The sequence below is a fragment of the Seriola dumerili genome, unplaced genomic scaffold (assembly GCF_002260705.1).
Source record: "Seriola dumerili isolate Sdu_G_001 unplaced genomic scaffold, Sdu_1.0 BDQW01000191.1, whole genome shotgun sequence".
NCBI classification, from domain to species: domain Eukaryota; kingdom Metazoa; phylum Chordata; class Actinopteri; order Carangiformes; family Carangidae; genus Seriola; species Seriola dumerili.
In genome coordinates, this window is record NW_019174446.1 from 1,526,612 (window position 1) to 1,544,046 (window position 17,435).

At 38.8% G+C, this 17,435-nt stretch overlaps 1 protein-coding gene across 6 annotated transcripts in view; it reads left to right on the top strand.

The window, feature by feature from the left end:
• The first annotated feature begins 8,479 nt into the window (after nucleotides 1-8,479).
• Nucleotides 8,480-17,435, top strand: part of LOC111227673 (neurocalcin-delta A) — a 72,103-nt gene continuing 63,147 nt past the window's right edge. For 4 of the 6 annotated variants that reach the window (XM_022753292.1, XM_022753296.1, XM_022753293.1 and 1 more), the window contains exons 1-2: nucleotides 8,480-8,581; nucleotides 11,355-11,482. The gene's annotated coding sequence lies outside the window, so the exon portion shown is untranslated. Of the gene's footprint in view, nucleotides 8,591-11,354; nucleotides 11,483-17,435 lie in introns of all 6 variants that reach the window. The other 2 variants (XM_022753294.1, XM_022753295.1) reach the window with 2 other exon arrangements.

Here is a 17,435-nt window from a genome sequence, read left to right on the forward strand (position 1 = left end):
ACAGCGGTCTCCCGTGTTGAAGTCCCATGTTTTGTCAGCCCATCCATCCACCGCAACCTCCTCTCTCTGCAGACTGTGTCACTACGTAACAACCAAGAGGCTGAAAAATGAACGGCTATGTAGCGAGGAGGGGGGGGGGGGCACCAACATGTTTTCAAACTTGTGAGAACGCCACTGAGGAAGGAGGGCACATTGTCAGTGCATATGATGTAATTTCCATGTGGCATAACACATGGGGGCAGACGCCATCCCCCAGTCCTTGGTATGACGTGTGCTGTGTATGTCTGCCATCTACGCCAACCACCTCCTGGCTACTATGCTGCCATTAAGAGAATAAGCACTAAAATTTTTTTGCCCCTGCACAAAACCCAGCCATCCACTTATGTTGTTGTATACTGCCACCAGAACATAAGTGAAAACACTGTTTAGTATATCAACGTAATTTGTAGGAGACAGGGTTGGGCAGTGAACAACACAGCAACTCTGTTCACATTATATTTTCCTATACCATCTTTTCTACTGATTTCTACTGTACTGTACAATATAATAAATCAAAATTACAATGCAGATCCATTTACTCGGATATATATAGTCACTTGTGATAATATATAGTGGTAATGGATTTCCCTATTATTTGATTTTATATGACTGATATGCTTAAAGCCATGTTCCATGTTTCGCTTTGCTCTGTTTATCACCAGCCCTTTGTGTGTGTGTGTGTGTGTGTGTGTGTGTGTGTGTGTGTGTGTGTGTGTGTGTGTGTGTGTGTGTGTCATCATGGTAAAATATGGTCCTGGCACAGAGGAGTTTTAGGCAGGTGACACAACCATGTAAGATACAGTCACAAAACTTTACAGGTGCGTAGCTGAGATCAAAATCAAGAGTACGAAGATGGGTGAGGTCCAGCCCATGACTACTGAGCATTAATAATGTGGTAATATCTACTGAGTACTCATGGGTCAGAATGTCAACATGTTGATGGGCGTCACGGCCGGTGTGATCCTGTTGCACGATGCTCTCTAGTTTTAGTTAATTAGCAGCTGATAAAAGAGTTGGCAGGATCGGTGGTGGTGAGAATACACTGAGAGAGGGAGACATGATATCCTGGGACAAAACAAGTCGAGAAAGTGTTTGTTTTGGATGAAAATTCACTACATTTTTCTTGAAGATTCATTTTCTTGGAGCTAGTTTTTATTCCACAACACCAACGCTGAAGTCCATGCAAGAAGTAAATCCGTGGCAGACGTTTTTGACACTAAGCTAAAGATTTAGTCAGTACTGATGTCTTTATAATGGAGGAATAAAGAATGTGCAATTGTTACAGATTAAAGGTGATTCACGTTATTCGCACGATTTCCCCAAATTCAAAGAAGTGCAATCGTCATTCACATTAACATTCATTAAAAATTTAAATCATCAAATTAAAAATCATCTCTGTTTCACTCTAACTTATCTTCACTATGATGGTCAGTCAGAACAGAGAGTCTGTGAAATTAAAATGATTTAAAATAAGCACTAGGAAGGAATGTAACAGCCAGAATCCTGTCGGTCAATGAAAATATAAAGACAGACATTTTTAATAGATCAAATTTATGCATAATTATTCTATCATTGCTAGAATACATTTATTTCATTTTGTTGTAAGCCAAAATCAAATGCAGTGGCGTTTACTTTATTGTTTTCCTTTCAAAAGGTTTTGGACTAAAGGCGCCTGATGGTAAAAATGCAGCCTTACAGACGTGTCCCCACCCACACACACACACACACACACACACACACACACACACCACGATTAATCTATTCACACATTAAATCCAATGGCTGTAGAGTAATGCACATACACACAGGTAAACACACACAGAGACGCACAGACAGTCTCCGCTCGTCCTGTTCTCTCCCATGGGTCTCTGTTAAAATTGACCTTCTCTGCCTTTCATCACAGGAAAATATCACCCTCAAAGAATAATAAGGCTGCCAGACACATTAATTAGAGAGCATCTATTTAGATAAACGTCTGAGAGAGAGACAGAGAGAGAGAGAGAGAGAGAGGGAATGTAAGGGAAGTTATTAATATGCAATATGAAAATAATTACACCCAATTTTTCTTAATATGTGGAAATGGCACATGTGCATTTCGTTAATGTATTTTTCTGCTGCAATCTTTTTATGGACATTTGTTTGCTGGAAAAAAAAAAAAAAAACTTTTGTAAGGTTTGCAAGCTTATTTATTTCCTGTTTGTGTTATCTTGGTTGATTCTGAGTATATCCATGCTTATGTTTGGTTATTGTCATGAATAATGTTACTGTTTTGGCAGACCTGCAGTATTTCCTGTGATTTAAAATCAAGCATTTTTGCTCTGTCAGTCACTTAAACAGCGTGAAACACTGTGTTTTTCCAGAATTTAATACACACTGAGCCTCAGTTTTTTTTTATCAAGGTTAGGACAGTAAACACCTTGTAATTGTGCAGGTTTGTTGTCAGTGTCTGTGTGTCTCCTGCAAACTCACACAACACACATCACTCTTTTTCCTGTATGTCTCTGAACATGTATGCATTAAGGTCTGCGCTTAGATGTATTTACATGTTATAATATGTGTGATTTGCTTTTTGTGTATCTGCAGGCGCTCTTACAATTCATGTGTGTGTGACCCTCGGTAAATAAGGGTCTGTGCTCCATCTGGTCTCAGTCAGAACAGTTTGAGGCAGCATCTCAATCAGAGCGTCTGATTGGTGTTGTTCTCATGTGCTGCAGCTGCCCAGCCCTCAGCACCGACACACAGGCTGGGATCAGCTCTGCTCACACCTTTTACCCACGCGGCCAACTGCAGAAAACGGCCCACTTCATGTGTACAGTGATTTCTGATTTACCGTCCTTGCGGTCAGTTCTCAGTGTCTGTACAGGATGCAAAAAGGGACAAAACCATAGTCTCTATTACACAATGGAACTTCTGTTTTAATAATTGAAGCTTCACACATTCGGTTTAATCCTTTGCTGCCTTCACATGCTGTTGAAAAAACTGTGTTGTATCAATCACCCCTAAATTAAAGTGGTAACTATGGCAGGGAAAGTGGGGAAACATGACGTTTAACATCATGTTTTTTTATACATTATATTTTAGGTTGATTCTATGTGGAAAAAATATGGGGACATTTTCTCTTCTCTTCTTCTCTTTTCAGCTGTTGACTGTGTGTCAGGTCACAGGTGCATGATTTCGTACACAGGGGTTTAAAGAAAGCAAAAGGCTTCCCTCTCTCTTATCTCTGCTGTACATTTCTCCTGCTTTGTGAATGTTTCATTGTTACTGCTTTAATGCAGATTTTAAAACACCTCAGTCAACCTCAGAGCAGCCATCGCTCTCTGAGGAGAGAGACAAGTTATGTCTTTGTGTGTGTGTGTGTGTGTGTGTGTGTGTGTGTGTGTGTGTGTGTGTGTGTGTGTGTGTGTGTGTGTGTGTGTGTGTGTGTGTGTGCGCGCGTGTGTGTGTGTGCATGCGTGCGTGCGTGCGTGCGTGTGTGTGTATCTGTGTATCCCGGGGTTGGGGGTGGGCTTGATGGTTACCAAGGCGACAGAAATATCTTTTCCCTGTTCTTTTACAGCAGGAAGCAGGAAGACTTCATCAACTCTGGATGACCCCCCAGAAACACAGGTGCAACATCTTCCCTTTCTCTGTCTGTCTTCCTCCTCCTCACAGCGTCTCTCATACACACAAAAGCATACACCACACCCATAGGCATATACACAAACACACACACACACACACACACACACACACTGCATTGCACTTCTATGTATAGGGCTGGGACATTGGTGGGTTCATCAGCTGCTCAAATTACAGAAATTAAATAGACAACTTTGATTTTTTTCCAAGCTAAAGCGCCAGGTTCTCGCTCTGTTTCCAGCTTCTCTCTTATGTGATCTGAGGATGAGTGTTTCCGGGAATGTTGGTTAAACAAGACAGAGGCAGTTTGAGGATGTTGCCTTATGAGAAGTCATGATTAAAGTATTGATTTCATGTATCTTCTGTATTAATGAGTCATGTGATTATTTATACCTGATTAAATTTATATAATATTGCTTTTTCTAGTCGTGTCTGTTTTTTTTTCTTCTCACTTGGAGACTGTAGAAAAATCAAGTGAGGACGAGGATCAGAAAAGGTGAACAGTTGTGTTTTTAACAACTCAATATAACACAATTACATTATTATAAGACATTGTGTGTTTTTTTGTTAATTATAGGGAGAATCCAAAGAAATGATCAATAATGCTGGGAAGGTCTTTCTTATATGATCATTTCCATAAAGTCCCTTAATAATTACGCCTTACATTTAATGGAGTTTTGTTTGAATAAAAGAAAGAAAGAAAGAAAGAAAGAAAGAAAGAAGGAAAGAAAGAAAGAAAGAAAGAAAGAAAGAAAAAATGAAATGCATTCCATCTGAATATTCATTATAAAACCACTGTGGTGTAAAATCCATTACTTTGACATTCTCATGAATAAAAAACAAAAGAGCAGAAATTTCCCCACAGGGATCAGAGTGTGTGTCACTCACTCACAAACCTGATTATTGACAATAAGGCCTTTCTAATGCTCAGCTGCTGTGTGTGTTGCAGATAGCTGCAGTGCATGATGAAATACAATGTGGGGAAGATGCTGCCAGTAAATGTGAGACCAAACGGGGAAGAAAAAGGAGAGATAGACGTCTGACAAAGTGACAAATGATATGAAAAGAAATGATGAAAATGACACAGTGATTGTGATCTGACATGTCTGTTTTACATGCATATTAAACTGGGGTTGCTATCAGATCAATAGTGACTTTTTGGGCTTACAACATTTAACACAAAGGTTAGAAACAGCATTCTTTATTATTCTCTTATAAATAATTGCATGAATTAATAGGAAACATGTGTGGTCAAAAGCAAATGAAAGGTTTAAGTAAAATTCGGTATACTCTTGGTTATCTCTTAACAAGGAGGACTCAGGGAATGTTTAACATGCGACACTCTGGTTTGGACCTTTTCTTGGCTCTGTGCCTCATGAGTGTAATTTGGATGAGTGCAGCTCGCTTGCCTTTGGGCTCATTAACAACAATATAAACAGTAATTACTGTGATCGCCTAATTAATTCATTTAAAAATGCTGCACGGCGTAAAAGGCATGAGCAAATCTTTTCTGGAGATAACAATTTTACGAAATTATTGTTGGCATAATTAGCAATTTCATGTTCCAAAATACAAGTGAAATAATTAAAATTCTGTTTTGTCCCGTTTCATACATGTACTGTTTTATTATTCAGATTCCTCGTGCTTTTCACTAAGCCTGCTTTCTGTGAGTTATCCTCCTCTGATCCCGTCTCTGTCTGCATGGCAGCTCTGCAGCCCTGATAAATGTAATCCTCCCCTCTGGACACATTTCTTTGTTTTTAGGCCATTTCCACGCTCTCCTCTGATCACCAAGCTTTACTTATTATAGAATTCTTTGCCTTCATTCAGTGGGTTTTGTTGGATTAAAGAATGGTCATTTGGGCCTCAACTGTCCATTAATTCTATCTACTTTATTGGCCAGTTAATTGTGATTAACAGTAATTAAGATTCAGCTGAACAAAGAATAGATTTGTTTTGCTTCTGGACAATAGACATTATAAATGATGAACTCTTTCAGTTTCAGTTCTCGCACCATGCCCACATCAAGATTTCCTCCAGAAACAACATTTCAATTAAGTCTCACAATGAGCAGCACAGATCTGTTCCATGATAACGAGTTGTCATACTTTCTATATGAAGGACAAAATCAGCTCGGCTGGAAAGTAGACCCCAAAATGGAACAAAGTATATCCACGTTTTGTGTCTATATAAATTCCAGTGGCCTCTAATTGTATTATGTCATTAAATATATTTATATAGTAAAAGCCATTGTTTGAATTTCTAACTCATGCAGTGCTTTAATGGGGGGGAATATTAATGCATAATATGAGAACTACAATGTCAGAAGAGAGGGACAGAGTGGTTTATGTTACAGGCATAGTCCTCTGACCCTTCAAAACCCCAATTAGTATTCCTGCTGAATTTATTACCACGCCAGGCATCACTTCTTGTTTATTACGTCTCTACTCATTAAAATGAGAATTAGATTTATGGACAGATCTGACTGGTGCATGGGTGAGGGGGGAAACACACTACATCAGAATGGGGACAAATCTGTGTTTGATCCAGTGCAGTGTGGTGGATGTTTTAGTTTTAAGTGCCAGAGATTAATGGTAAGGATAATTATTTAGATTAAAACCGAGGCAGGGGTTATGAGAGGTAACAGTGACATATCAGTGAGGTGTGAGGTACAAAATGCCTCTCATCCACACACACACACACACACACACACACACACACACACACACTCAATTTTCTTTTCTTGATGTAAGAAAAAAATCTACTGACTTATATGGTCATATGTACCTAAAGTGGATGTTTGACCGGCATTACAGTGATTCTAACTCACTATATGTTGAGATAAATATCTTATAAATAAGCCTGTATTTTCAGCCATTCAGCGGGATGACAGTAATACAATAAAATAATTGAATGAATGGATAAATCTTATTTTTGGTACCTGAACTTGTATGAGCTGATGTGATATGCACAAAATGGGAACTTACTGTGGAGCACAGCACTCTATCGCCACCTGCTGGTCTTAACTGTACACAACTCCATGCCCCTTATTAACACAGACTGAGTTATTGGTTGATTGATTCAGTGTCACATTTTGCAGTAAAATCCAGAATATTCTTTCCCAGAAATCATAATGTGTTTATATGTGTTATTAAGATCATTTATAGCCTGTCCAAAGCTTTGTGCCACAGCAGGTCCACACTGACTCTTTTCTGCACAGGTATCATACTAAGTACTAAAGCATACTATACAAAAATATTATAGGAAAGCATCAAGTAAAGCCTGACATGCAGCTTCTATTTTCTTAAAGCAGAGCCTTCTGCTGTTGGGATTTAAACTGTTTTACTAATTGTATTTTAAAGGTCCCATATTTTACATTTGAAGTGTTGATCAGATTATATATTTGTGGTTTTAAGAACCAAAAACCATCTCATTGTAGTTTTACAACTCCTCTCTCAGGCTTCTCTCTGGAGCTCTAGTCACAACAGGTCAATGATCCAATCAGAAGAGAGGAGGATCTGAGCCTATCTTCTGATTGGCTGACCTTTTTCTGAGTGATTGAATAAAAATATAGCAGATTTCAGGTAAATACTCAGAGAAGCCAAATCCTGCAAGGATGGATGGTGGGTCCAGGTGGGCAGGGCTTGAGCAGTGAATGCTTTGTTGTGACATCACAAAGTTCCAGAAGTCCTGACGGCTGGTTTTAAGGCTCAGTTTCTGAATACAGGCGGTGTGCATTTCTCTGTGGACTGAGGCTTTGATACTTTCACAGTATTAATATAGAATCTAGACCTAATTTATAATCAAAGAACACATGGAAATCTAACTTAACACAATATGGGACCTTTAAAGAAATGTTAGCTTTAGTATGCTGTACAGTTGTAATGATGAATAAAACCAATTGGATTTAATTTGGTTGGTATAGATAATCAGTATTTAAAGACTGATAGGCAAAATAACATGATCAGGACATCCATACTTCTAACTGAGCTCTGTGACTTTTCAATTAGAAATATTGTTAACAGTCACTTCAAACAGATGCTCTGACACCCACTGTTTTTGGTTCTTGTGCCTGTGCCTGGTAGGGCCATTTCCAAATTGAATTATTTTTAATGAAAATTAACAGGCAGAGTTGTTAACTCAACTCAGTGGTCATTTGTGAAAGTACATGCTTTCAGCCAGTGTCAGTGATGGTCTCCTTGTAACCACTGTTCATGTTTCATATGACTGTCATATTTCATGATATTTGGTATTTTTAATATTTTCCTTATGATTTTTGAGAATTTTCTTCAAACCACGTTACATATATTTTGCAGTACATGTGGTTAATGCAACGCCAATTCATACGGTTATTTCTTCTATGATATAAAGTTTCCTTAAAACTTGCAAACACTGGAAAAGTGTCATAAAGACATCTGCCAAAGAAGGAACTGTATTAACAGTTAAGATTAAGATTATAGCCTTGGGGAAATGGCCCATTTTCCGTGGTTGCTCACTAGGTGGCGCCAGAGGCTAATTTAAAAATGAAACGTAATTCAGAGAGGAGGAAGAAGACAGAAGTCTCACTCTGCTCATTTCTTGATACCACAAATGCAAACAGATGTGTCTTCCACATATTGCTTCCCGGATGGAGAGTTAAAATGTAATTTTTTGCAAAAACAACCACCCTCTCTCGTGTCACAATTCACGAAAAATGTCTCTTATGCTATGTCACAGGGCGCATGCGTCAATACAAACACAATTTTGCAGACCGGAAGACGAGCCAATTTTTATCTGGTGTAGCACATCACCTTTCTATGCAATCTTCGATGTAACTGACTACACACTGACACTTGTTGGGGATACATGTGTTCCTGCCTGTCGCAGTTTACCTGTTTACCGGTAGATGAAGACACGTCCGATGACATCGTTAACTTAAGTGGTAAGTCGGGTAAGTCGCCTGTTTGAGCTTAGCTGTTTATGACATTTATAGCTCTCGTTCCTCTTAAAGAGCCCTATTTAAACTCAGTCATTACAGCTGTGTTACATTGTGGTAAACTGCAGTCTATCTTCTCTATCTGGTTGAGACTATAAGCAGTCTGATAAACATTACCTCCGCACACACTGTCGTTTAGAAGACGTTTAGCTAGCTACTGCTGTCTGTTTGAGCAGCAGGTTAGGTCAACACTCAGTAAACCGTGGGTAGCTCTGGCGCATCCAACAACAGTAGCATCTTAGCTTGCTATGCTAGTAGAGATTTGTAGAATACAAATCATTTCTATGTTTGGCTACAAGGTTTAAATGTTCCGAGGGCTTTTGTTCTACTGTTACGGTTGCAGTAGCGTTGTGTTCTCGTTGTTGTGTATTTATTGTTGGTGTAAAGATTTGCTCAGGTTGTACCACAGGCGGATACATATTAAAACAACTAAGTTTTACTGGTACATGGCTCTGATGTGGGCAGAAAGTTTAGATGGATTTTTAGGTTGAAGGTTGAAGAACCGAAGACCACACAGAACCATGTATGAAGTGATGTAGTATTTTGTTATTATGATAATCACACCTCTGTTGTTGGGAGGTTCAACAGTCTAACTTTATGCATGCAAATCATAATGGGATGATGATGATTTTTTTTATAACAAAAGTTGGGTCTGATTTATACATCCCCATTTCACTAAGAGATTTCTTACATAAGGCAATACAGACACGTTTTATAAATTACACAATCAAGTTAATAAGCATGAACTTTGCTTACCCACTTTTTATATGAATTTGTCAATGTTAAGCAATGAAATCAACTTTTATCATTAAAAATTCTTAAAAATGACAAATCTTTGTTTAAAAAATTACTATTAGTAAGTATATTATTATCAGATTCTGTTAAACTCCCAAATATCATTATCAGTATTTGCTTCAAAAATCCAGTTTTGGACAGACTAGATACTTGGTGTGACGTATTAGTGCAAGCCTATATGAGACAGTGTTTGAAAAGAAAATGCATTTTTATATTAAATACAGTATTTATTTATTTTTTATTTAATTTATTATTATCAATCAATCTGCTGACAATTTCAATTTATCAGTTAAACATTTTGGCCTATAAAACATCCAAAAATTATTATTTTTTAAAAATGTTCATCACATTCAATGTGAGTTTAAAATGAGAAAAACATTCAGTGTACTATCATGTGAAACAAGACAGAGCAGTTCACATCTGAGAATCTGGAACCAGCATATATTTGGAATTTTAACTTGAAAATTAATTTAAATAGTCCCTTTAAAATGGTTGCAGATTTATTTTCTGTAAAATCAAATAATTATTCCAACCATATTTAATTTACATCAAGAAACCTCAAATGCTTGTAACTTACACCTGTGGTAGATGGAATTTTTTTTTTTTTTTTTAGGAAATTTTTTGGGGGCTTTTTATGCCTTTATTAGATAGTACAGTAAAGAGAGACAGGGAACGGGGAGGCAGAGAGAGGGGTTAATGACATGCAGTAAAGGGCTGTCCAATGCGGGATTCGAACCGGGGCCGACTGCAGTGAGGACTGTAGCCTCTACATATGGGGCGCCTGCTCAACCCACTGCGCCACTTGACGCCCCGTGGAAGATGGAATTTACAGTCTATACTGCTATAGCATGTGAGAATATTTACTTAAACACCAACTACACCCTTACAGACGTATGTTAGTATGTTAGTGAAGGTCTTAAGTCATTTCCCCTCAGTGAGAGACATTTTTTCAACACATCTCTGTATGAAAAGTGCCCTGAGATGGCTTCTGTTATGATGTGAGGCTGTATGAATATAATTGGCTTGACTTGACTCTCTGACAATCTCTCAGTATGATTATTATTTGTTGTATATGTTGTTACAGCAGAGTAAAGCATCTGGTAGCAGTATCATGGATGTTGGAGGTGTTGGTAGGTGCAGATCAATAACAGGAAATCAGTGGTAGCAGACGCTCTCTGGATGTGCAAAGTAGATTTCTCACCCAATCTCCTGAGTTCATTACATGTACAGAGAGGCAGATGAGCCGACATCTGGGGCAAATGGCACATCATCAGGCGGAGTGATTTGACGGCTGTAGTCAGCATCAAGGGCGTCCTACTGCTACTGTTAGAGCTTAATCAGAGATTGGGTTGAAAAATCTATATTACATATTGACTTTATCCTCAGTGAAAGTACCTCTATGATAGTGTTTATTGCTAATGAAGTTAAAGGTCTACACCTGTACTGCATGTATATCTTAGATATTTTTATTATTTTTAAATTATCCCACATGAAATATTTATTGTGCTTGTGATTGTGTTTTCCCAGCCATGCTAAATAAGATCACAGAGTGTGGAGTAGAGCAGTCAGTGAGTGTCCGAGAAGCTGTAATAATGTGGCTGTGATAAGAGCCAGTTGTACAGTAACATCATCTGAGGTTTGCTGCGAGTCAGTGTTTCTACTGACCCCATGTATGAACTGTGATTTCAAACCAGGATCTCATGCTTCTGTTGGGTCTGCGGGTCGGTGAGCTTGAACCACACAGCTCACACTCCCCTGGACTCCAGTCAGTGATTTACAATGACCCACTGACCTACCCATTAAATTAACATGCACTGTGTGCGCACACGTTTATGAGTACAAACACAAATATACACGCATGTCAAATATAGTAAGTGCAGAAACTGGTCATTTGAAAAGTATGTTTCTGTCCATCCTTCTTCAGGTGCTGTCAACTTTCAGTTAAGGTCATTGGTGAATAAAGAAGGACGCTATAAACTCAAACACCAGAGGGAGTGACCCAGCAGTGTGAAACCACTCACCTGGGCTGCAGGCGTCTACACCTTCCACCCAGTGAGTGACAGAACTACAGATAATGTATTAATTGTTGCTAACCTGATAGTTTAAAGATACCATACATGCTATTACACCCCCAAAGTGTGGAACACACTGCGTCTGGATGTTAGAACAGAAAGTTTGATCTGTATTGATTGTACCTATACTTCATTTCAACACAGTGCTTTCTAAGCACTTTCAATGACTCACTGCATTTGTCAGAATAAAGCTTTGGGCAGCACAGTGGTTAACACTGTGCTCTCAGAGCATGAGTTGGAATATGTGCTTTGCCACAGTCCAAAAACATGTAGTTTAGATGAATTCCCTATAGATGTGAATGTTGGCCTGTCGCCCAACACATGCTGGGACAGGTTCTAGCCTGTAATCAGTTTAGAAGATGGATGGATGAAAGAAGATAAAAAAAGATTCTCATTCACTGCTTATTGTGAATCCAATGGGAGATTTCCAGAATTTGTGACTATTAAGTGGCAAAACACTATGATATCAGTATTTCATTTATTTATTTGTTGCTGATCATGAGATAGCTGTTGTTTAGCAAGCAGGTTTATTTAATCCCAGAACCAGTTCTAATAGATGTTCGAGTAGCTCTTATGTGGCTGTTCCTTATGTCTTTATTGAGTTTATATAGATAATGACTCTGTTATTGCAGTTGAAGTTTTTTCAAGTGGACTGAGCAACAAAACCTTTCATTCTTTGTTTTTCTTGCCAACTGGAAATGTGGAGGAACTTTTTACTTAGTCTAATTAGTCTCAGTGTAATAGATGTTACATCATAGTGTTACCTTCATGACACTTGTTCTAATTATTGGCCTGGGGCCAGGAAGGGGCCCTGAGCTCCATATTCTGGGTGAGGTTGACATCATTGGTCAATTCAAGGGCTCTTGAATCACTTGTCAGGCTCCAAGCCGAGGATCATTGTGCACTCGGAGACCAACAAGAGCTGTTTCCCCTGATGTCACAGCAGTTTAACTAGAGAAATAAAAATAGATATTACGTATGAGAGATAAATGATCCTATAATCATACTATAAAAGTATCATTAATTCCAAATAATGACTCCAAACAAATCTTGCGAAACTACAATTCATTCTAAGTAACTGTGAGTGAATGGTAAAAACCAATGGCAGTATAGTGAGCAGGATTAGATTTGCAGACATGTTCCCTGTAATGGTGCAGTGGCTGTGAGGAATTTAGCCAGAGCTGACATCATGTCATCACTTGTATGTTGGTTGTTTGGTTTTCTTTGGCTCTTTTTCCTTATCAAGCACGGAGACAGTGTGGGAAACAGTTTCTACATTTGTCCTTCAATTTTCCCAACATGGATAGTTAGAATTGCTGGCATTCCTTATTGAAACCCAGGACTCAGCTGTACCACGGCCAGATGAACCCCCCTGCTGGTAATAAGAACGTCAAACGAGTCAGATTACAGTTTTGTCTGTTTGTTTTTACTTACCATTTATTGGCAAAAGGATTTTAAACATTACGACTTGAGAGGTTGCTACCCAGGACATCATATTCATTCAGTATGTGCCTTTAAAAAGCTGAAACTATATTTCCAATATGTCCTGTGAAGAGGAAAAATAACCCATTGAAATTCTAAATGTCAAGGCATGTCTTTCATGAAATATCCTTGAAGCACCAATGTACAGACAAATATCACAGCATCTCACCTGCCCTGTAGTGTACACAGCTCTGCCGACGTTCCCCTGTGCCTCTGCTCTGCCCGACACACGTGTGGCTTAGTGGCTGAGACCAAACAGGATCATCAACTGTCAGCCTCGTGCTTCCCACGGACACAGTGGTGACAGCTTGAACAAGGGAACATGATGTGCTGCCCGCCGCCTTCAGGAGAAGGCCTGACACACTACACCCCCTCACTCCAACCATTCATAGGCGGATCATTTTGTGAGTGTAGTGTTTGTGTTGCAGTGTGGCTTGCTCATGATTTCATGACAATTTCAATTTCATTTTTAAAAAATACCACCCAGCTCAGTTCAACCTATTACTCAAAAAAAAAAAAAAAAATGTTGTCTGAGAAGCCTACGAGTGTCATTATTGTCACTACATCCGCCGCAGACTTTTCTACAGTCTATGGTCGTCACCCCTTAAACTACAACAAACGCTGGGAAAGCATCTAGTTTGCTCTAGTTATGCTGTGTCACTTTGTCATTGCTGTTGCTCTTTTGTGTAAAGTCATGTCATCATCTCTAGCTAGCTAGTGGCTAAATCTGGTGCAAAACGTCTGAGATTAATGTTTTTGTACACAGTCCCTGACAAATACTTCAATAAGAGAATAATATTAGTATAGAAAAAGAAATAGGACTGGTGGCAACTTGGTGTTCAACATGTCATGTTTGTCTTCAGTAATGTAGATTTATAATTGTGGTCCTTACAGGTGGATTATACAAAAAATATATTAATTAAAAAAACACCACAAATTCTCAGCTTAAAAAAAACGTGAAAATTTTCCACATTGAACCAAAATAAAGTGTCAAAATCAACAAGTCGCTTACTCTTTAGTCCCTTAGTGTCAGAGTAGTCACTGATGTTTTGAAACTTGTTTTCTAAAAGCCAACACTATGACTAGGTGTCAAACCAACCAACTGACATCACTCAGGGATTTTTCTCTGACTGTTCAGTTACTCATTAAGTCTCCTTGATACTTCATGAATATGTCTCCACACACAGTGTCAAAGCCTCCCCAGCTCTTTGTTGGACACTGCACCGTGCTTCCTCCAGGTAGACTGCTACAGTGACAACTCACTTGGCAGATGGTAGGGTTGGCACTTCACGACCACGACCATAGGTCACACACGGACCACCATCACGAATCCTCTGTCATTTTAGTAGCAAGTTAGTCTGTCCAGCTCGACGGCTGTGTGCTGAATGTTGCTGTGTAGCCATGTTTCAATGAGCCAAGCACGTGAAATTAGCCCATACATCTGCCTCTCTGCCTCTTCCTGGTCACTATTGTTTTCTTTCGATTTAATATCATTTACAATTTTTTTACAATTGGTGACACACGTCTCTTGATGCTGAGGTAACTCTCTCCAAACTCATCATTGGGTGCCATGAATGCTGGATGTCTCTGCAGAGGATTGTCTGGGATGGATCAGTCATACAGAAACATTGTTTTCCAGGTGTATTGTCAGAGAGGACTGAAGGTGTAATGTAAATGAGAACTTGTGGACAAATGCAGAAGACGAGGTTGACTGGTACGATTGTATTTCTATTTTTGTAGCTATCCTTTCCCCAAGTATAGGGAAAATGTATAGTTTTGTATTTCATTATGGGAATGACTTTACTTTCATTTTGTGCACTTGGAATTACTCTATGCAAAGATAAATAAAATGAAGCACTTCTAATTCATTTCTACTTAATATACTGAAACGTTGCATGATCAATTGAATAAAGAAGTGTCCTTTTTGTTAATGGAATCCAGACTTATGCTAAGTAAATATAAGATACTATATTGATACATATTGTGTATGCTGATACTAGTTGTTTGTGTTTTTTGTTGTTTTTAGGTGATTGTGTAACAAGTGACAAAGTGTTATTGTTGAGTTTATCCTGAGATGTGTTTGAAGTGGTTTGGTTGTATTAGCACATCCTGAAAGTGAGATTAAGTGTCGTGCTGAGCTGCAGGTCAGTAAAGAAAAAAAATGTAGGACAAGTTTTGAAAATGGGAACTCTTCTTTTTCATTTTATACAACACAGTGAAAGCAAGTATATCATAGAGTGAGAAGCACCTATGATGTCTCATGCGTGTCAGATTGAGCCTGCGGTCCATAGATGACTGACACCTGGCCTTGTGATTGGTCAGATGCCATTCTTTGACCTGTGAGTCATCACAGCTATGTCTGATGTGTTAGATCATAACAATGGCTGTCATTAAATGTGATGACAGACTGCTGCAGTCTGCAGCATGTATTGATATGCTTTTAAAAACACAAGCTCTGATGGCTAATAATACCATGCACCATATTTGCATCATTGTGGTCAAGAGTCCAATACACAGCCTTTTTCTTCTCTCCTTTTTAATGAAGTACAGTGTGGATTTGTGCTGACTGATAAATCGTATTTTATGAGTGAGGGGTGAACTTTTTGCCCAGTCTCACAACAACTACGGTCCTAGCTCTGTGAGTGTAATCACAACCTTTTGTGAGTAAAAAAGCAGTTAGCGTTTTTCATGACACCACCTATTCAACAAGCTTTAAACATGTAGGAAAGATACATTTTCAATTTTTGCCACATGAGCGCAGCGTGCCAACAGTAAACTTTTGTAAACTTATAACTACAGCTTTTGTCTGTGTTCTTCATTCAGTTTTACTCAGCAAAACTGTGAATGCACACTTCAATATTTGTTTATTTATCGCAAGTCATATCGCCATCGCAATATTGAACAGTGTCATCGCACATTGCAAGTTTTCCTCATATTGTGCAGGACTAGTGTGAACTGGTTTTCACTGTAATAAACTTATTTGCATTCAATCTTAGATGGATAATAAAAATGTTATTATTGTTTCATTGAAGGAGACCACAGGGAGAAAAAGTCAGGCACTGATTGTGAGTGTTGTCACCAGTCTGTTATAACAGTGACATAACAGTTTATAGTTCAGTCCTGTTGGCAGTAACAGTCACTCAATTGGCTGGACAGTAGAGTTAAGCTTCCTAATAGCTCTGCATTACGTGAAGTGCAGAATCATGGCTCTACAGTGAGTTGTGCTGAGGATCCACATCCAGCTTTATTTTTTATACTCATGTCTTTTTACGTTTGATCAAGTGTATTTTGAGGTTTTGCTCTTAATCGACGCTGCATCCTTTACCGCACCCTTCTGTTGGTATGCCTAGAAAACCACATCCCTCTGCAGCCTGTCATTCAAATGTCAGCTGTACACTCAACTGTGTGTCTGTCTGTACGTGTTTATCTGTCCATCTGTCTGTCTGGCATGACTTTCCTCCATTAAGGTCAACTAGAAAGACAGAGACCAACTGCCAGAGTGTAATAATCTGGTTATGAGCTTCATGGCCTGATGCTAAATAAAGCCACATTTCTGTTCCCTTATACACATTCAGAGATAATATTTCCGTGGCTATAATCAATTTTTTAATTGTAAGAATTGATAACGGTAGAGTAAATCATTACCTGTACTGTATGTGACAGGGGTCACACATTGTGATGAACCCACAAATATTTACCACAGAGCATTTTAGCTTGTTTCAGCTCATTGTTTTGGTTTTGTAGCCTTCACTCTCAGGGCAATCATTCACATTGTTTTTAGGCACAGCAAGCAGCTGTTTTCAGTAAAAAAAAAAAAAAACACTGTACACTACCTGCTCAGCGTCAACCAGAAGCTAGTAGACACAGTTAGCAACAGGTCAGTGAACATCATGGAGCATTTAGTCGCTAATGAGCCAAGTATTTCCCTCAGGAAGCTGTGGAAAGCAACACAGAGACATGTTAGACACACATCAATCAGATGGATAGAAACACAACTTCAAATGAATGCACATTTTGCTCCATGTCTAAATTTGCCTTTTTAACATAAAAGCTGACAACATGTCAGTGTCGTCAGTAAACGGGCTTTATACTCCTTCTGACCTGCTTGTTGAACGGCCAACTACCTTCAGAAACACTCCATTTCTGTAACTTTCTAAAACCAGTGATATGAAATTCACACTCACTTCACACCGTGACTGGCCAGCTGTGCAGATGTGAGAAAGGAGCCAAGGATTGAACGTATAGCTCTCCTTTTTCATTCGTTACAGAACTATTTCACGTCACTTTAAATGTAAACAACTGAGTGCAACACCATGAAGAGATTGGAGAGACTGTCTGAAAATCTCCCTGTTATCCCTGTTTTTCAAGAATGTCATGTCTCCCCCTTCTCCATGACAGCTGGCTCTTCACTCCGCCCTCCAAGATCTTCCAAAGAAATCATATTTGGGGCC